Source organism: Vigna unguiculata, chromosome 3, assembly GCF_004118075.2.
Source record: "Vigna unguiculata cultivar IT97K-499-35 chromosome 3, ASM411807v1, whole genome shotgun sequence".
Classification (NCBI taxonomy): domain Eukaryota; kingdom Viridiplantae; phylum Streptophyta; class Magnoliopsida; order Fabales; family Fabaceae; genus Vigna; species Vigna unguiculata.
Window position 1 is genome coordinate 36,760,771 of NC_040281.1, and position 21,670 is coordinate 36,782,440.

At 31.5% G+C, this 21,670-nt stretch overlaps 1 pseudogene; it reads left to right on the forward strand.

Moving 5' to 3' along the window:
- Positions 1 to 19,266: 19,266 nt before the first annotated feature.
- LOC114175402 lies at positions 19,267 to 21,049 on the forward strand (annotated as a pseudogene).
- Positions 21,050 to 21,670: the final 621 nt, after the last annotated feature.

Here is a 21,670-nt window from a genome sequence, read left to right on the forward strand (position 1 = left end):
ATTTTCATTCTTTTTATGTCCAAAGACATACCTAGACGTCAACTTGGTTTTAAAACCACGAAATTTCTCAGCCACTGATGACAAACATTTTTGTTTAAGCGTCGGCACATTTGGAATATCAAATGTTAGCTGCAATATAGAAAATGTCATCAACAATATTTATCATATTATCAACAAAATCAAAGTATAACGTTAATAACATTAATATTTGTTACCAATAAATCTTGCCATATTATTTCCCGATCAACTTCAGTGACATGATCAAAAGATGGCGTAAGGATTGATATTCTCTCTCGTGCCAACATTCCTAAATAGCTTTTGAAGACGTCCCCATAACGACCACTAGGCTCATCAGTGTCGACGTTAATATCAACATGTGTTTTCTGACCTTTAGCTCTTCTAATTAAGAGCTCTCTCAACCTAGTGGCTCCTCTGGTGGGTCTCTTAGTAGGTGGTTCATCCTCTGATGAAGTATAATGTTCAGCCATGTATCTGTGAAATGAAAACATAAAAAAACATTAATAAGAACCATATAAAATAATATATAAAACATTATTTAACAAAACACCTAAATTTTAACAAGAATATGAAATTCATACATAAAGTTATTGATTGGTCATATGTATATTCCTTCATCGTGATCTTCTCGAATTGCATGTACATCATCAACTAGATGGATTTCATCAACATTTATCGTTCTTCTAAATGGGTGGGTGACATCAATATTAAGATCACTCATATTCTCTTCATTAGGATCAATCTGTTTTTTTTTCATGAAGAGCGACAAACCAATGTTCAGACGCAGGATCTTTGACATAGAAAACCTGAGATGCTTGTTGTGCCATGATAAATGGCTCGTCTCGATAACCCACCTTTCAAAAATCCACTAGAGTCATTCCTGATTCATCTATTTTGACACCACTCTTATTGTCAATCCACTTACATTTGAACAGTGGAATAGTAAACATGGTATAATCAACCTCCCATATCTCTTGTATTACACCATAATATATCATTGATCCTACTACGGGATTTTGATCTTTAGATGTAGAAAATTGTAGCGACTCAGCTTCAAGACTGACTCTACTATTTTGTACTGTGCTTTTATCATCAAAAGACTTTGTATAGAATGTGCAATTATTGATTTCATAACCTGTACAACAGATGACATCAAATTTCAACCCATTTGCTAACCATATAAAAGTCTCAGAGCATTGCGAATCTTTCAAAACCTCAGATTTAAACCAAGGCATGAATGTTCTATTATGCTCCATCAAATGCCATTTCTCTGATTGTCTTGGATTGTTCTCTTTCACAATGACTTTGTGTGCAGATAAGTAAGGCATTACCTCATTTGTGTTGTTCAATATGTATAGGTGTGCTTGCATCAACTCTTCGCGATTTTTGGTAACCACACTCACACCTCAGATGTTGTTACTTATAGAACACCTGTTCAACCATGATCTATGAGGAACTCCTATCGGTTTTGCTTTTGCCATGTAATCTGAACAAAACTCGACACTTTCTTTAGGAATATATCTTTCGATCATTGAAGCTTCTGGACAATATTGATTTTTCACATACCCTTTCAAAATCTTCATGTAACGTTCAATGGGATACATCCATCTTAAGTATACTGGTCCACAAAACTTGATTTCTCTCACCACATGAACAAGTAAATGTACCATGATGTCAAAAAATGATGGAGGGAAAAACATCTCTAGCTGACACAAGATGATAACAATTTTGGCTTGAAGTTCATCTAACTTTAAAGGATCAATGACTTTGCTACAAATTGAAGAGAAGAATGCACACAAACGCATTATAGTTTGTCTAACATTTTTGGGTAAAATTCCACGAATAGCTACAGGTAACAATTGTTGCATTAAGATGTGGCAATCGTGAGACTTTAGGCCAACAAGCTTCAAGTCTTGCATGGACACTAAACTCTGAATATTTGAAGAGTATCCTTGAGGTACCTTGACACTCTTTAAACATAAGCAAAAACTTATCTTCTCTTGTCTGGACATAGTGTAACATGCAGGGGGCAAATAAGTGCGCCTACCAACCTCCCTTGGTGCCAAGTCTTCTCGGATCTTCATTTCAACCAAATCCAAACGAACATTTACTCCATCTTTTGTCTTTCCCTGAATGTTGAGTAGTGTACCAATCAAGCTATCACACACATTCTTCTCTACATGCATGACATCTATGCAATGCCTAACTTCTAACTTCGACCAATATGGAAGGTCAAAGAATATTGATTTTTTCTTCCAAGGGCTCGATGCAGATGACTTCTTGGACGTTTTACCAAATAGATGATGTACTTTATTAACTTTTTCATGAATTTGAATGCTAGTTAATGGAGTTGGTGCTTTGTCATTCTCTTGATGTCCATTGAATGCTTTCTTTAACCTTCGATAAGGATGATTAGCTTGTAAAAACCTTCGTTGGCGCAAATACACGGTCTTCCTTCCGTCTTTCAATTGATGAGATGCAGTGTTTTCTTCACATATAGGACATGCTTTATTACCCTTGACACTGTACCCTAACAAATTACCATAAGTTGGAAAGTCATTAATGGTGCAAAATAACATTGCATGCATCATGAAAGTTTCAGAAGCAACAACATCAAATACTTCAACACCATCAACCCACAACAACTTCAAGTCTTCAACTACAGGATTGAGATATACATCTATGTCATTTCCAGGCTGCTTTGGACCATATATCATCATAGACAACATCATGTATTTTCTCTTCATGCAGAGTCCAGGAGATAAGTTGTAAATGAATAATATAACAGGCCAACAACTGTGGTTTGTACTTAAATTACCAAATGGATTCATTCCATCGGTAGCTAAGCCAAAACGAATATTTCTACATTCTTCACCGAACTTAGGAAATTCTTGATCAATATTTTTCCATTGCATTTAATCAGCTGGATGACGAAGGAGTCCGTCACATCTTCTCTCAATTGCATGCCATCTAAGGTTTTTAGCGTCTTTAGGATTTGCAAACAAACGCTTAAGTCTGGGCACAATTGGAAGGTACCAGACTACTTTCAAAGCAGATCCTTCCTTCTCTATTTCACCATTATCTTCACTGTTTCTTTTCTGCTTGTACCGTGATGACCCACACTTTGGACATTTTTTCAAATCTTCAAATTTTTTTTTGTATAATATGCAATCATTAGGACATGCGTGTATCCTTTTATACTTCATACCCATCGGACAAAGAATTTTCTTGGCGTCATAGTTTCGAGTGGGTAGAGTATTTCTTTCAAGAAGCATTTCATTCAAAAGCACGAACAATTCTGTGAAGCTTTTATCTGTCCAACCATTGGTCGCTTTCAAATTCATAAGTCTTAAAACTACTGATAATCGCGTGAACTTAGGTGAACCAACATACAACTGAGTTTCTACATCAGCAGACATCGTCTCATACACATGCGCTTGTGCAAATGCTTCTGCGCCAACATCCCGTATCATGTCCTCCATATTGTCTTCTTCTACTTCTACTCGCTCTTCCCGTCGCTCTTTCATGGAGGAATTGGCAAGATATTCAGTCCGAGAAATAGTTGGAATGTGTATTAATTCGCCATGCCATGTCCATATTGTATAACTTCTAAGGAAACCATCACAAATAAGATGTTCTCTAACTTGAGTTGTATTCAATTTTCTTCCATTCAAATAGTTGACACAAGGACATCTGAACTTCACCTCATCATCACTTCTCCCCTCATAACGTTGCGCAAATTTTATAAATTCCTTTACTCAATTCTCATACTCAGCGCTAATACGTGGTAAATTAATCCAATCTCGATCCATACTAAAATTGCGTGAACAATTTCAGTAATCTTTGAATAAATGCTCACGTCGTAATCAAGGTGTGACCCTATCCCATTTAAGAAGATTCACTTTCTTTATTTTATTGGTACATATTACTTTTAAAATACATTTCTTAAATTTCATGAAATTTTGCCAGCATTTCGCATTTGCCTTCAGGATACACGAAATGAAAGTGATTATAAACCACAATCAAATATGCACCCGAAGATCAATACAAAACACAATTGACAAATATTCATGAATTTTAAGATATGTATTTTAAGATATATATATATATATATAATATATATATATATATATATATATATTATATATATATATATATATATATATATTATATATATATATATATATATATATATATATATATATATATATATATAATATATATATATATATATATAATATATATATATATATATATATATATATATATGAACTAATAAATTACTAGAAAGTGATTAATCTTCTTAAACTGTCCAATCGGACAATTCAAGATTCAATACATTTAAATTATTAGTATTGTATCCCCTTATATCTAATTTAAAAAAAAATGTAATTTTTTCAAAATGAAAACTCGGGGACAATACATAATTTTCGTATTGAATCTCAAACGGGAAACTAAGGCTAACTCACATATAAGAAAAGCAAACAACATGTTTTAGCAAATAATTAATCAAATATATAAAGCAAACAACATATTGACATCATAGGAAAATATTAGAATTAAGAACCTGAGAGCACGTAAAAAGTAGATGACAGTGGAAGATGATGCAATTCAACGCGTTCGAGAGCTACAAGAGATAACAAATAACACAAGAGAAAGTCATAAGTAACAAATAAAAGCAAAAACAACAATTTTCGTAACATCATATATTACCTATTTAATTATAGTGTTCTTACAATTCTCTTAAATTCAGACTTAATGCTCTACATTTGAAGACACCATGCTCTTAAATTGAGACTCAATCCTTTCACAAAATTAATCAAAACACTCTAAACAATTTCAATCTCAATGCAAATTAACACTCTCAATAACTAAAATTGAAAATTAACATACACAAAACAGAAAACCAAACAAAAACGCGTTGGAAATTTACCTTAAAGAAACCGCGGCGCAACAATTGCGGCAAAAAAAGGAAAATGTTCGCGTACGAAATGGAGGTGCAGTGACGGTGGTCGGAGCAGAGTGGCCGGAGGCGCGAAAATTCGATGGCAGTTGGTGGAAGAAGAAGAGGGTCTCGCGTGGTGGTGGAGGGACGTCGAAACACTTGTGGAGAGACAAAGAGAGGGACGACTGGCCGGAGCAGTGTGGCCGAAGGCGGGACGAGACAGCGGCAGCACAACGGTGGCAGGGGGCTCGCGTGGTGGTCTCACGTGGTGGTCTCGCGAGGTGGTCTCGCGTGGTGGTCTCGCCGGAAGTCGCGGAGAGAGGAGGAGACAACAACGACGGCAGCGCAACGGTGGCAATGGAAGCACGGGAGACGGTGGCAGTGGCAGCACGGGAGCTCGCATTGTTGGAGTGGCCGACATTTGCAGAGAGAAATGGAGGAGACAACGCGCGCAAGGAAGAAAGGGGTTCGCGATTTGAGCCCTAAATCAACTATATGGCCTCGATTCAGCTTACAATCGAGGCATATAACACCTTTTGGCTCCGGTTCCCTAACACCCGAGGCCTAAAACCCCTTTTGGCACCGACTTTTCCCCTACCGAAGCCTATAAGTCCCAACGTCAATGGCATTTTTGAAATTTCTGGCAACCTTTTTGGCTTCGGGCTTCCTTAATCGAGGCCTATAACCTCTTTTGGCACATGTTTTTTTTAACCGAGGCCTATAACCGCTTTTGGCTTCGGGTTTTATGTGAATCGAGGCATAAAAGTTGCCTGTAATTGCAAAATTGCCACCGTGCCATTATATGCTTCGGTTCCTCGCCAACCGAGGCCTAAAGGCGAGGTAAAAATGCAATTTTGCACTAGTGTAGGTGCATGGGAAAAAAGACAACAGAGACAACAGACACTAGAGTTTTTCTTAAAAGTGTTATTCTTTCTTCTCTATATTATCTTTAAGATTGTGGTGTTCACAAGGTTCGGAGATCCTTCGCTGCACTCGATCGTTCTAACGGGTTGTTGTATATTGGGAGAGAAACACATATGATTTGAAACACATACGAATGTGTATTTGTTTATCCTTGTGCAGTAGGGGCATTTTGTCCATAAAGATAGCGCTATACGTGCCTCAACCTAGGATATTTTTACTCCTTACCTTTTATATTTTATTTATTATTGTTATTATAATTGTTGATCTCTGATTAATATTCATTGTTTTATATATATGTTTTAGTATTATTATTACTTTAATAATTATTATTATATCATTTTATATTTTTATTATTATTAGTATTATTTGAGTAATCATTTTCTAACAACATATTGTTAAGACTTTGGCAAGTGTACCAAGTCGCACAAGTAGTAACCGGTAAGACCGGGATATCGTTTCCCAAGAGACTCATGTATACTAATTAATTGCGTAATTAGTGACTAATTTAAACTAATGAATAAATCCATATTTTGAGTTTCAATGTATGAAATTAAATTTTGCATAAATAATTAAAATTGAACTTTGGAAGTTAAAGGCACTTAGTGAATGGACAAGATTAGAAATGAAATGACTTGATATTGCCGGGGTTAGAATTCACCAACTATGCTCTCATGCAACTACAATTTAACATCCTCTTCATTAATATGCTAATGTCAACCCACAATTTTACTCAAACCCTAATTCCTTAATGGATTGAGCCTAAATTTCCTTATTAAAAGTCAATTCCTTGAACTCTTAATAAGCAAATTTGCTTTATGCACTAAGGTTTAAGACAATCAATGGGTCAAGCCCCATTCCTAGGTACAAGCTCCATTGAGTTTTCTTATTCCAAATCTAGGTTTCAAAAGATATTTCCACACCCAATGAACCAAAAATCATGCAATGGATGGTTAAATCAATGCAAGCATTAAGTGAAGAAACAAGAAGACTAGCAATTAATGAAAGAGTCATATATATAATCAAAACATTTGCATTTACACAAGAGTTTCGTGGCTACATCTAACCCCAACAAAAATGGGTTTAGCTCTCCATTGTCATGGAGAGCTCAAGCTTGCAAATGAAAGAGATGGAAGAGAAAGAGATACAAAGAGGAAGACGGAGTTGTTCCCACAAGCCCTATAACTCCTCCAAGCTCTCCAAATGTGTTCTTCGTGCCTCCAAAATGCCAAAGATCTGTTTCCCTTGCGAAAACAGAAGAAAAAGAGTTAACTTGCCACATAAGCAAAAACGGGCGCCTGGCGGAAGGGTCTCGCTGCCAGGCGCTAGCCATCAAACAGGGGGCAAATTTCTCATTTACCGCCCGGCGGTGGCCAGGTGCCGCCAAGCGGTGATCAGTAGTGGCGCCTGGCTGGCGCTTGTCTGGCGCCTGGCGCTGGCGGCCTGCTGCGCCTGGCGCTGTCTCTGTGTCGCCGGGCGCTTCCTGTTGATATTTTTGCTCTTCTCCTTGCTGTTCCGGGTCACTCATTTGTCTGAACTTTTGGAGCAAAGCTTCCAATCTACAAAAAGGACACAAAAAATGGGGATTAGTGGTATATTTAGATCAATGTAACCCACAATGTATTTATTTACAAAAGTAAGGTAAAATTGAGGATTAAGTAGGTTAAAAGCTTTGGAAGAGATGATTTTGCTAATGAAATATAGCTTGGATAATGGTAAAAATTAACATTATCACATATACATATCACTGATTGATGGGGTAGGATGCAGCTTTCAAGTTTTCATGGAAAGGGAAAGGACGATCATGGTAGAATTATTGGTTGAATGAAATATGTTCAATAAAGGTTAGTTTTTTTTTTTTTAATTTAGTTTTAGACGGTTTTTTGTAGAGATGGCAAATAAACCTGTCCCCGTGAGTATTGCCCAAACCCGTCCTCGTTTTGACGGAGAATCTCCGCATTGACTGGGTATGGGTATGGTTACGGGGAATCCCCGATTTTTTCAATTGGGTATGAGGATGGGGATGTACATATCCCCGCCATAATACTCGTCCCCGCCATATCTCCATCCTCGTTTAAATTATTAAAAATATTCACAATTAATTAATTAACATTATATATATATATATTCTATTTTTTATTTCTTCTAATTATTTTGTTTGTCATGAAACTAATTCGTATCTCTACTATATTTTTCATCTTATAATAACATTTATATAATTATGTTAAAATGATGTATGTCAATTAAAAAAAAATTATGTCTCACATTTTAATATTTCTATTATTTTTAATATTTTTATTTATTGTATATTTTTCTTTCACATGAGAATGTTTAATACTCTCAATTTAAGTATTTAATAGCACAAACCTTTCATTTATTAGGTAATATGATTTTTTAATTTTTTTTACTTACTATTACTAATATTTGTTTGATTTGAAGAACTCTTTTGTTTTCCTAAAACAATTTTTGTTATTTCTCAACCATATTAAGTATATATGTTGATATTTGAAAAATTTTCTTAGATCTGTAAGATATTTTTCATCTTATCATATCCCTTAATAATACATTTATTTTCCTTTGTGCGATTCCTTTCAATAGTCTCCAAATTGTTTATAAGACACACATTTGTTAATTTGTTAATATTTTTATTTTTGTTTATTTTCATCATGTAGAATACTATTTCGATATATTTTATCTAATTATTTTTTATTTTCTAACTTATTACAATCATATTTTAATTTTTTGCACTATAATTGTATAAAAATTTTTTATTTACTACAATATATAAATTTAATGTAATTACCGTGAATATTTTTTATCACCATCCAACATATATTGGAGTTTAAAAGATACAAGATCTATGTTAAAATTTTATTATTATGTTTATTATTTGTTCTTTGTGTCATTTTGATCAAGTGATGTAATATAACTTGTATTACTGTATAAAAAAGAGATTCATTATAATTTAAAAAATTGAAGTAAATAAACATTTAAAATATATTTTAATTTGAATATTATTTTTCCTTTTATATTTTTTTAAAAATATTTTTAAATTTTATCAACTAGGTTTCATTAATGTTTGCAAATTTAATAAATGTTTTTGGTTCTCATGAAATTTTATTTGGTATTATAATCTAAAATGTAAACAATTATAATTTATTTCAAAGTATTTGATATCGAAGAAACAACCATCCTTCTAATATTAAATATTTGATAATATTATGTTTTATTTACCGTAATTTTTTATTATTTTATAAAAATTAATTAAAATTAATATTAAAGTAGTAAGAAAACGGGTATGGGTATGGGTACGAGATCATACTCGTTACCCGGTGGGGATGAGAGAAAAGTTTGATACCCGTTGGGTTTGGGTATGGGAATGAGGATGATTTTCTTTTACGGAGATGGGTATGGGATAACAAAACCCGTCCCCGTCCCGCTCCGTTGCCATCCCTAGTTCTTGGGAAGTTATGGTGGTGGACATGTGTGGATTACTAGAAAATATGATATTATCAATGACCAAAATGTATCATTAATCACAAAAATTCTTTGGTAAAGTAAAATTATCGATGACTTACCAATAGTAAAAAAAATTGTCGATAAATTTTACCTTTGGATTGGTAATTATCCACTAGTAATTGCCGATGACCTAAATCCATCAGTAGTTATCCATTAGTAAATATTCCTTGATATTTAATGACATGTTTTTTTTAACGATAAATATCTTGATTTTGTCTTCATTTTCCTCTCCTCCTCATCCATTTCTTAATTTTTTCTTCTTCTTCCTTATCATCCTTTCCCGTCATCGCATCTATTGTCTCTACCTCCTTTCCTTTTTCTCCTATTCTCATTCTCCTCTTCCTTCTCCTCTCCCTCTTTTGTCTTTCTTCTTATGTCCATTTAATTTATAACAAATATTTTACGAGATTTAGTGGAAAAATTGACATCCATTTTACATATGAATTTAATTATAGAATTATAAAAAAAATTTTAAAAAAATATAATTACTAACAAATTTACTTCAGATTTTAAAAAAATTAAATATCGATGAATTTACAAAAAAAATTAAAATAAAAAAATCATTAGCAATGGATTTTATCGCGACATAGTCAAGTCTAAAGTTAAAACTTTAGTGCTCATTTTACTATGAAAATATCTATTGGTAATAAATTTTTTTAATTATTAACATATCCATTACGATAAACATTTTGTCAATAATTAAAATCCTAAAATCTGTGAGTAAATGCTATTTTACTAATAGATTGTTTTTTGTTAATAAAATGATCAGTCGTTAAAGTTGTGGTTGAAATAATATTACATTAATCACCCAAAATTTATTAGTTGTTAAAATATGTTTAATATGATAATTAGTCACAAAAAAATTTTAGTCGTTGAATGTAATGTTTTAGATATCATATTTGTGACCGAATTAAATATTATATTAACCACCAAAAATTCATTGATTGCTAAAATATATTTTTTTATGATCATTAGCAACAAAAAATGTTTGGTCCCTAAACCTAATATTTTAACAACTAGCAACAAAAATAAATATTAAAATAATTTAGTCACTTAATTAAGAAAGTTTCGTCGCAAAATCACACATAATATTTTTTTTCATAAACATGTATTTGGTTTTTTTTTAATTTTTTAGTAACATATTTTTATTTTAAATTTTTATTATTTAATTAATAACATTAAATGTTATTGATTTGTAACAAACTTAATAATTTTTAATTTAAAAAATAAAAAATAAATTTTAATTAATTAAATTAAATTAAAAATAAAATAAATTGTGGATTAATATTTTGATATAAATTATAATTAACTAAATTATTTACGATTTGTTATTATTATTATTTTTATTTAAAAGAAAAAAAATAATATTTAATTAAATTAAATGAACGGACGATAGTTTCTAGATTGATATAAATTATAATTGTTTAAATTATTTATTTTTATAATTTATTTCAAAAATAAGTTCGTGCTTAAAAAATATGAAATTTTGCTCGCATACACATTTGTTCTTATTTTTTAAAATTTTGAAAGATTCTAGAGCTATCAATTTGATCCAACCCCTAAGGTTTGGACTTGGTCCATGTCGACTAAAATCAAAAAAGCTCACAAGACAAAAAAGCCTCCATTAAAGAAGTTCACAGGGCCAAAGACCCCAAGAAAGTCTTATGGGTCAAGACCAGCCCACAAGCTTTCTTCTCAAACATGAAAAATATTTGTTGTCAGCCCAGGTTGTCTCATTCGTCGGCTCGATGACATTGGCATGGGTCGTCTTAGGTAGTCGGGCATGCCCAACTTGTTTATGTCATCAGAATGACCTAACTAGTCTGGGTCGTCGTGCCTGCTTGACACGTTCAAATCGTCGGCCTAGATCAGCCTGTCTGGGTCGTCGGCCCGAGCCGAGTCATCGCGCTCGATCGTGGGTCATACCTGTCCAGTCTTCGCCTTTTGGTCTGACTCAAGTATTCATTCTTGATCTTTAGTCATGATCGGCCCGAGATGACTCTACTTGATCTTTTACTCTCAAAGTAGTATTTTTAAGGAGGACCTAACCCACCTTAACTCTGGCCCTAACCCACTTGAGAAAGGACTTTGGGAACTGAGATTTTTTTTGTCCCCTTATTTGGGGACCCCTAAAAGAGGGCTTAATGAAGATTGTTCTAGGGTTGACTTAGGAGCCAGCAGCCAAATTGACACCTTTATGCCAAGACAAATTAGGTTATTTAGAATTATTTTCATGTTTTTTTATCATATAATATGTGTATTTTTAATTTTTATATTACTCTTTTCTATATTATATATTTGAGTTTATTGTTATTTAGCATAATTAAATTTGTAGTATTTATATGCATATTAGAAAATTATTTATAAACAAGTCAAAATATTGCATATAAGTACGTGTGTGCGTGTGTGTGTGTGTATATATATATATATATATATATATATATAAAGTAGCTACAAAAATATGTTGTTGGTCCTTTAACTTTCGGTGGAAATAGTCCTTCCTCAAAACTTTGAACTAATTTAGGTTTCAAAGAGGGACTAATTCCAATTTTCATTAAAAGTTAAGGGACCAAAAACATATTTAACCATTTTTTTTGTCACTCATTTAACTGATTTAATAGTCAAAAATTATTTTAATTAAAATAAAAAATTTAAAAATTGGCATCCAGATAATAATGGTTACTATATTATTATATCAATGGTCGAATTAACGACCAATTATTTTTTAAATTTAATAACTTTTTTTGTGTTAGTGATCAAAAAGAGGAGTAGCTAAACTTTTTTATTTTTGCGACCAAATTAGCCATCGAAATGTTGGTGATTAAACTGGTTCGCCATAGCAAAAGGTAACCAATCTTTTTAGCGACAAATTAACGATTGAAATTTCAATAACTATTTAGTGACCAAATTTAAACTCGATTGCTAATTGGTTTGCCACTAGAATTTTCGTTATCACATAAATTTTCGGTTACTAAAGGATTTGCGATTGATTTTTTGCCTTTTAGCGACCGAAATAAGTGGTCACTAAAATGTTTTTTTTTGTTGTAGTGGTTGACATGGAAGACACATGCGCGAGAGTAACTTTCTTAGACATGTCACTTTCAAGCACATAGAGATAATTTTCACAAGTCACTTTCAAGCACATAAATAGTTTTCACATGTCTCTTTCAAGTACATGTGATGGTTGTAATCACTCAAGACCGACTCAATGGTAAAGCATGTAAAACATTCGCTTTAGGCCTTTGAAAAAACAAGGCCTCAAATTTGTTTTTAATACTAATGATCCTCTATTAAATTAATTATAAAATTACGTTTAAGAAAAAAGCCTCAAATATTTTTTTAGCATTAATATATCTCTATTAAATTATTTATAGAATTATGTTTAAGATAAAAAAAGGCCTAAAAAATTGACATTAATATACCTCTATTAAATTAATTATAAGTTTATATCAAAGAATAAAATTTAATTTAATTATTATTAGTGTCTATTAATTTTTATTGGTATTAAAAATGATATTTCATGAGTTGCAACATTAATTTTTCAATAAATTATAATTTTGTTTAGGAAAACGAGAATGATTAATTATCTTTATTCTTTTATTATTAAATTTGATTCTATTTTCTTATTTTATCTCTGTGAGACTTTAATTTTTATTTTATTTTCTTCTTCTATCTCTATGTGACTTCAATTATGATTCTATTTTATTGTTTTATCTCTATATGACTTCAATTTTGATTTTATTTTCTTCTTTTATTTATCTATGACTTTTTGATTTTGATTTTTTTCTTTTTCTTTTATCTCTTTATGACTTCTCCTCTATTGATTTCACTATTTGTCTCTCCTTATTTTCTTCTGTTATAGAGTTATTCTTTTGAGGGTTTTAACAAATTTCATTCCTTCAATATCATATTGTCCGTGTGTACTAGGGATGGCAAAAATATCGTGCCTGCATATATCTGCGGATAAAATGCGCGGCAGATAGTTAGTACATGCGGGTATTTATTATCTGCGGGTATTTGTTATCCGCGACGGATAGTTAATACCCACTTATAAACAGATTGGGTGTGGGTATCATACTATCCGTACCCGCTTATTTATTGAATTTGTAATATGATTAAAAATGTGTTTCTCTTTCCTAGTTTTTTTTTTACAAATTAAGGTTTAGGGTTCTAGCTGAAAAGAACAATAATTTTTTTTTAATTTGTTCTTATTAATGATTAATCTTAAAATAAACTTTGTAGGTTTATGAAAAAGTTGACACTTAAGAAAGAGAAAGAGACTTGAGACTTTAAAATACTACAAGTCTACTATCAAGTTTACTGTCTTGATAACCAGAACTAGATTTTATTATTTTAATTCATTCTTTTTATATACTTATTTGTAGTAGTGTTTTATATATTATAAATTTTTTATTTCATATAAAAATATATAAAAAAAGATCTATGAATAATAAATTTATAAAAATGAATAAGATAAATGAATTAGAAAATAGAAGTGGATGCTCTTTGAATGAAGATAATATCAATATAAATATAGGTGAAAGTAACAACATAGAATGAGAAGTAGTTAGTGATGAGGATGAGTTTGATTTTCAAAACTCATGATAATGATTAAAAATATATAAAATGATTAAACAAATTAGTCTTATTATCTATTAAAAAAGAAATGTTAAATAAAATTAATTTTGACAATTTAATAAATAATTTTACATGAAAAAAGCTGGAAAAATAAATTTTAAATATAAGGTTTCATTCTTAAGTTTACGTTTGGTCTCTGAAACCCTTGAGTCGTCCCTGTAATCAGTTCACATACTGTTTGGACATCAAAGAACAAATCCAAAAATATATGAAGAGTTTGTCTTCACCTTTCACTTTTAAGGTTGTGTGCTTGTCTTGCACATAATTTGAAGCCCACCAAAAAGTTGTAACCACTTCACATGTTTTTCTTAAATGAAGTCTTTCCACCTTTTAAGGATTATCCATGTGTTAAACAAGATTGAGAAATTAATTGTGTTATCATAGTATCAATGAGGCATAAGCGTAATCACTTGCTTAATTAGACTTATATTTACACTAGATATCATCATTACTTTTGTATTCATATTTAGGATTCTTTTTTATATGTTCAAATTACTTGAAACTCTATTCTTAAAGCTATGGATAAAAATGTCATCTCTTTAATGATTTTACTTGAATGATTGAATGAAAATTGAATTTTTGATACAACTTTAAGGCTGTGTTGTTTTGAAGAGATAGATATGAAGGAGAGTGAGTGGATGAATTTAAGTGAATTTGAGTGGATCAATTTTTGTGTTTTTTTTTAAATGATTTAGAAGTGAAAGTGAGTGAATTTGAGGAGTAATTTGTGAAAGTTTGCGAGTGATTTGAATGATATGATAGATTAAAATCTTTTTTTATTAGATTAAAATATAAAATTATTGTTTTACCTTATAGTAAAAATTAATATATTATTATTATCATTTATTACTAATAATTAATAATAATATTAATTATTATTGTTATTAATATTATTATTTATGATTATTATTATTATTATTATTATTATTATTAATATCATTTATTATTAATAATGATTATTGTTATTACTACTATTACTTATTATTATTGTCAACAACCTATTTCGTCTGGGTGAATAAATTTATTTTCAAAAAAAATAAAAATAAAAAAGGTGAAATAATTTTTCTTCAAAGATTTTCAAACTTTTAGCAAAAAGAAAAAAAAAAGAGGAAAAAAAAGAAAGAAGGAAGAACCCATTTTTTTATTAATTATCACACTCCTTCTCATGAGTTCAACGACTCAAATATTTCCTAGCCTTTGGTCCTAATAGAGAAATTAGTTATATGATTATAATAATTATAAACAATATCTCTTCAAATGGTACTCAATATTACTAATTGGAATTGATTTTGTGCTCTAATTTATTAATGGTTAGAATCAATATTTCCGATCTTGATTTATTTTTTGCTATGATTTGCTATGATTTGATTCCCATAATGTGCTGCTATCATGACCAGACCAATTCCTTCTTTATATTGTTGTTCATTACAGTTAAGCTTATATTGCATTGATATTACAAGGTGCGAGTATAAATACGCACTCTCTGACTGAAAAAAGAAAAAGATATTCTCTAGACTTCTTTAATTCTTTCCCATCACCACTCCCACACACACCTTCTTTTTTATCTCTCTTTCAAAAAAAATAATATAATATTGAAGGAGGTAGAAAAAAAAAAGGAAGAAAACATTCTCTACTTCTCTCATTACCACCCATATAAACACCTCTCATCTTTATCTCTATTGGAAAAACGAACACAAAAGTATTAGAAAAGCAAGAAAAAAAAAGAGAAAAGGTGAGGAGATATTGAAAATTTTTTAAGGTACATCACTCTCAATTCTTTCATCTCTTGATTTAGTTTTTTTTCAATTTTCATTCTTTTTTTTAATCATACAAAATATTTTTTTCCCTTTCTTTAATGTCTATCTGGCCGCTCGCGTCGCATGACATCCAATTTAGACTTTTGTTTTTTCTAAAAAATATATACAGATGATCTAAAAATAAAAATAGCTTTATTTGTTTACTCTTTTATATCTATTTGGTTACTCACATCGCAATCCACATCAAGAACTACTTTAAAATAACTAAAAAAAATTATTAAAAATTTATACATGATTTAAAAAATAAAAATAAAAGATTAGAAAAAAAGAATTTATTTCAAGTGTTTGTATGGCTGCTCGCGTCGCGTGACACCAATTTTAAAATAATACTAAAATTTAAATAAAAAAGTTTTCAAAATTATAAAACAAATGAAATCATTTTTCAAATAATTTTCCAAATAGTTTTTCATAAAGAACTACGTAACCCTCCTGATTCTCCATTGTAAACGGAGATACGTAGGAGCAAGGATTAATCCTTGTCGGGCCTAGAAAATAAATAAAAAAGTATTTTTGTTTCTTTTGTACATCCTTTTATATTATTTTTTGGGAAAAATAAATATTTTAAAAAATCACAAAACTTTTGAACACATTTAATTAAAGGTACCGTCTTAGGACGTGCATTGGGGTGCTAATACCTTCCCCACGCATAACCGATTCCCGAATCTAAAATATTATTTTTGGCAGACCTTGCTATTTTTTTATGATTTTCCATAGTTTCCTATAATAACTATGGTGACGACTCCACGTTCTGTTTTTACAAATTTTAATTTTTGGTTTATCGTCTCGTCGTGATTTCGGTTGCGACAATTATTTATAATAATAATAATAATAATAATTAATAATTAATTTTTTTTCATAAAAATAAAATTCTTTTTAGTCAAATTGGAGCCTTACATGCCTTTGTGGATGAAAATGATGACCAAACGTTGTATTTTAGTTGGACAAAAGAAAAATAAAAAATCACAACAGTGAAACCAAAAGTATAAGTATGCCCAACTTGAAATTTACGTTAACATAAAAACATGGATATTATTGTAAATGTGAATAAATCACCTCAAATTTCTTTGCCACATGTGGAACGGAAAGAAGTAAAAATTCCTTGATCCATGCCTTGCCTCATTTAGAAAATCATAGAAAAGTTTGTGAATAGTAAAATCCATAGAAAAGAACAAGATCTAAGTGTCTTGAAGAGTATTTAACTCTTGTTTTGATTTTTATATTGGAAAATTTTTTCAAATGGCACATTCTTCATTTCAATTATCCTTTGTATGGTGGCATGTTCCTCTTATCCAATTTTTTCTTTTCTTTTGCAACTTGTTTTGTGTTTCTTCTTTAAATCTTTGTGTGAATAATCCATTATCATGCTCCCACAAGCTTTCTAAACTCATCCATAGATTCTTAACTTCTCTAACACCTTTTGAGTTAATAAAAATCCAATCATTCCTAAGGACTATTGTTCTTGCATAACAATAACATATTATCATGAGACAAAAATCTTACCTTACTTGATCTTCGAACCTCTCAGACAGATACTTTGCGGTCTTGTTTGGCATGTCTTTATATCCAATTGTCGGATGTGACATTTGGGAGGTTACCTACATAAAGGACTCTGACGATCAAGTAAGCGAGAGCTTTTAAAGTCAAATATAAATTTTCATTATCAATGAATCACGTACCTTTTTAATTGTTGGACTCCATCTGTATTTATAGAATATTAATCACAGATGACCTGGCTCATGGACTAGATCCTTATTAGGCTCACTGCGTCTTCTTTGGGCTTGTGTGGACCGGATCAGGGCCCAAGCACCATGCTTATGAAGTGATAGTTGTTATTTCCTAAGTTTAGAGTAGGCGGCCCCTACCCGTATGTAACTTTAGCTGCCATGTATGTATTGTCTTCTTATATAGCTAATCAATGATTTGTATCAAACAAGACTAGAAGTTGGCGGCTAGGACAGAATACCTGGTTTTACCAGTTGTATCCACCAAGTATAGTACAATTACATTAGAAGAAGAAATGTCAAATGACCTTTCGGAATGGAATAAATGATCGTTTTTTCAAAAATATATAATATGGAAGTTAAAAATATATATATTTATATTATAGTCTTATAGAACGAGTACAATGAGGTGAACAACTTATGTGTCATGTTATATGTCAAATATAAACAAATGTTGTCATACTATAACCGAATAATGAATTTGTTCAAAATTTTCTTATTTTTTAGACTAATTTATACTTTTAGTTTGTTTAATTTAGTAACCTAATTATCTAAAGAGATTCAATTTAGTCATCTCCGTTAAGTTGGAGTTAACACCGTGTCCGTACAGAGAGGACCAACACTTATACCAAATTGAACTTAACAAAAAAATTAGAGTACCAAATCAGTAATTATACCTAAATTTTACATCTATTAAAAGAAAACGGTGAATGACGCACATTTAAAAACTAATTTAACCTTTTTTTCCTTTCTAATTTTCTCATGACATGTCTGTTCAAAATCACAAAAAGATATACATATAATTACAAATCATCACATATAGATAGATAAATTGGTTCCCCATGTGTTTAACAAAATAATATAACAAAAACGATATTCACACACAACATTGGTATGGAAAGGTTATATTTCCAACTTCGAGTTTTCCATAAATTAAAAACATTGCATGTATCAATCGTGTCTTTCTTCCGTGCCACGATCAAATGTGAACAAAGCTATGCATAGTAGTGTACAATACTAGTGAACCTAAGCCTTCTACAACAAGATTCAAGACCAACACATGCAGATATTCAAATTATGCAGAGATTGTTGCAGAGAAACCCATGCTTTTTGATCCTGATGAACTGAAATTCGCTCTGAACAAACCCATTTAGTATGGTTTAAGACGAGTTTAATGAAGTTATATTCGATCTAAACACACTCTGCCACATTAAGTTCATCCTCGTGGAACTACATTCACCATTGTTCTCAATCATGCAAATTAAATGTTGAATAATCCATGTACCGGTGAACATAATCACATGGTCAAATTATGCAGATTGGCAAAACAGTGTCACATTCTTGCTTTCTTGTAGGTACCTCATGCATAAGGCATTGGCTAAAGGTGATTTTTTTTTTTTGAATATTGCAATATTAATTAATTAATATCATACATTCCATCAAATAATAAATTAGCAAAATAAAAAAGCTGAAGCATCTTTGCAACGAGGAGTAGATTAGCAGGGTGGTGGTGTCCGCATCTGAAAGAATACGGAGGAGATCACTGGGTGGGGTCCACATGACGGGAATCTGCAGAACAAGTAACAGAATGAGACCCCTTTTGGTCATTTGCCACACTCACACCATTCCATATATGGCATCTGCTCAGTACACTTGAAAAAGCCTTCATAATCTGTGTAACCTCAAAAACCACCAAGAGAATTACACGTCCCTCACACAACCACTCTTACAGAAAAAAACTTCCTATCACTTTTATCAAGTTTTGTTCAACTTTGGAGGATTAAAAATCAGTAATTTATCGACCCTTTTGTTTTCTTTATAGAGGCAAAGATCAATCACTGTGTGGTCCAAACATGTACGAAGAAAACAGTTGCTTTGATCCCAATGGGGTGGTGGCAGAAGAGTGTTTTTCCCAGATGGTTTCAAAATCAGAGGCAGTTATGTCTGGGAGTAGCATACAGCACCACAACACCTTTGGGATGGAAAACTTGGCCTACACATATTCCAGTGGAGAAGATGCTTCTGCTGTGGCTATGGAAATCATTGCACACCCTCAACAAAACTCATACTCCCAGTTTGCGCAAGTGGTGAACAACCATGGTTCATGTGAGGACCTTTATTCTTTCCCCACACTAGAGAGGGCTCACCATGATCATCAATTTCCTTACTCCACACCAACACCAGATCTTCTCAACCTTCTCCACATGCCAATGACCTTTGAAAACCAAAGCAGCAATCTTCCAAAACCCTCTGGCCCCTTGGGAACAGCAGACAGCACAAACGTTTCCTCTGTTTCATATGACCCTTTCCTGCATCTCAACCTGCAAGCACCTCCCCCACCTCTCAGAAATGATTTTGCCTTTGGTGCAGGGGGTGCCATAGAAGGTAGTGGAATTGCATACCAAGATTTTGGAAATGGGGTGGTGGAGTTCACTCAAGATGTGGGGAAAAAGAGAGGGGGGAAAAGGATCAAACAGTTTACCAGCACTACTACTGAGAGACAAAGGAGAGTGGATTTGAGTAGTAAATTTGATGCTTTGAAAGAACTCATCCCAAACCCCTCCAAGGTAACATTTTTGAGTAAATTATTATACTGTTGAGATTCTGTCAAATTATAGACATTTTTTTTGTCTGGTTTTTCTATTTCACAGTAACTCTTCAATTGTTTGAAAACGTGTCTTTTTTCTAAGAATGGTTAAAAAAATGTAAACTTTGAAAAAAAAAATGATTTTTAATTGAACCCACCAGCATTAATTAAAGCTAATGTGTTTGAATGTAAAGAAAGTACAACTGAGTGATTGATTTTGTTTTTGGAAACCGAACCAAAGAGTGATAGAGCATCTGTGGTGGGAGATGCTATTAACTATATCAGAGAGCTTAAGAGAACAGTGGACGAGCTGAAACTATTGGTGGAGAAGAAAAGGCAAGAGAAACAAAGGGTGGTAGTGATGATGAGGCACAAGGTTGAAACTGAAGGGCAAGATGGTTCCAATCTGGACCCAGATGATGGTTCCTACAATGAAAGCTTAAGAAGTTCTTGGATACAAAGGAAATCCAAAGACACAGAGGTTGATGTGCGCATTGTTGACAACGAGGTAACAATCAAGCTTGTCCAAAGGAAGAAGATGGATTGCTTGGTGCATGTCTCACAGGTTCTTGATCAGCTCAACCTCGATCTCCAACATGTTGCTGGTGGCCACATTGGCGATTTCTGCAGCTATCTGTTCAATACCAAGGTTTTGTGTCGAATGAATATTAGCTATACATGCATTTGTGTGTTTTTGTTTTTAAAATAGTATATATGATTGTTTTTGTGGTGGTGCAGATGTGTGACGGTTCTTGTGTTTATGCAAGTGCCATAGCCAACAAGCTCATTCAGGTCATGGATACTAGTTTGGCAGCAGTGTCACTCAATTCATGATCATTGTCATAGTTCAGGACCAATTATGAGTGTTCTGTTTTTTAACTGATAACAAGTTGCTCTTTTGTTTAATTGTTCTTTTTTTGACGTTTATGTTTAGTATATATTTGACTCACTCCAAACCATAGTCATATATTCATATAAGTGGAATTAAAACTGTATTGTTTGAATGATGTTATATTGCTATGTTAACTATATTAAAAATAATAATAGAAGTATTTTGTAGATCAAATATGTGTAGTGTTCTTTTTTCTATTTTACTTGAAGAGAAGAAAAAAAATGTTGAAAATCTATTGTTTTATGCAGGGTGATTTTTAGAATAGGTGTAAGTATGTTTTGGTTTAAAATTTTTGGAATGAATCCATAATTAAATTAAAAATTTATTTTAATTTGAAAAAAAAAACTATAATCATGTTAAATAAATTAAAAATAATTTTAAAAGAATAATGTTTTCCCTCGAATTATTTTTTTAGGAATTGCAATATCTTTTTGATTTGAAATATTATAATCGTATTCTTTTAAAATTTGATGAGAATAATTTATAACTTTTTATGTTAACAACTTTAATATGATTTTTACTTGAATTCATACAATAACAATTATATATTTACCATGTTTTTAAAAATTATTATACATTTTTTAATATGCATATATTACCTATTGTATTATA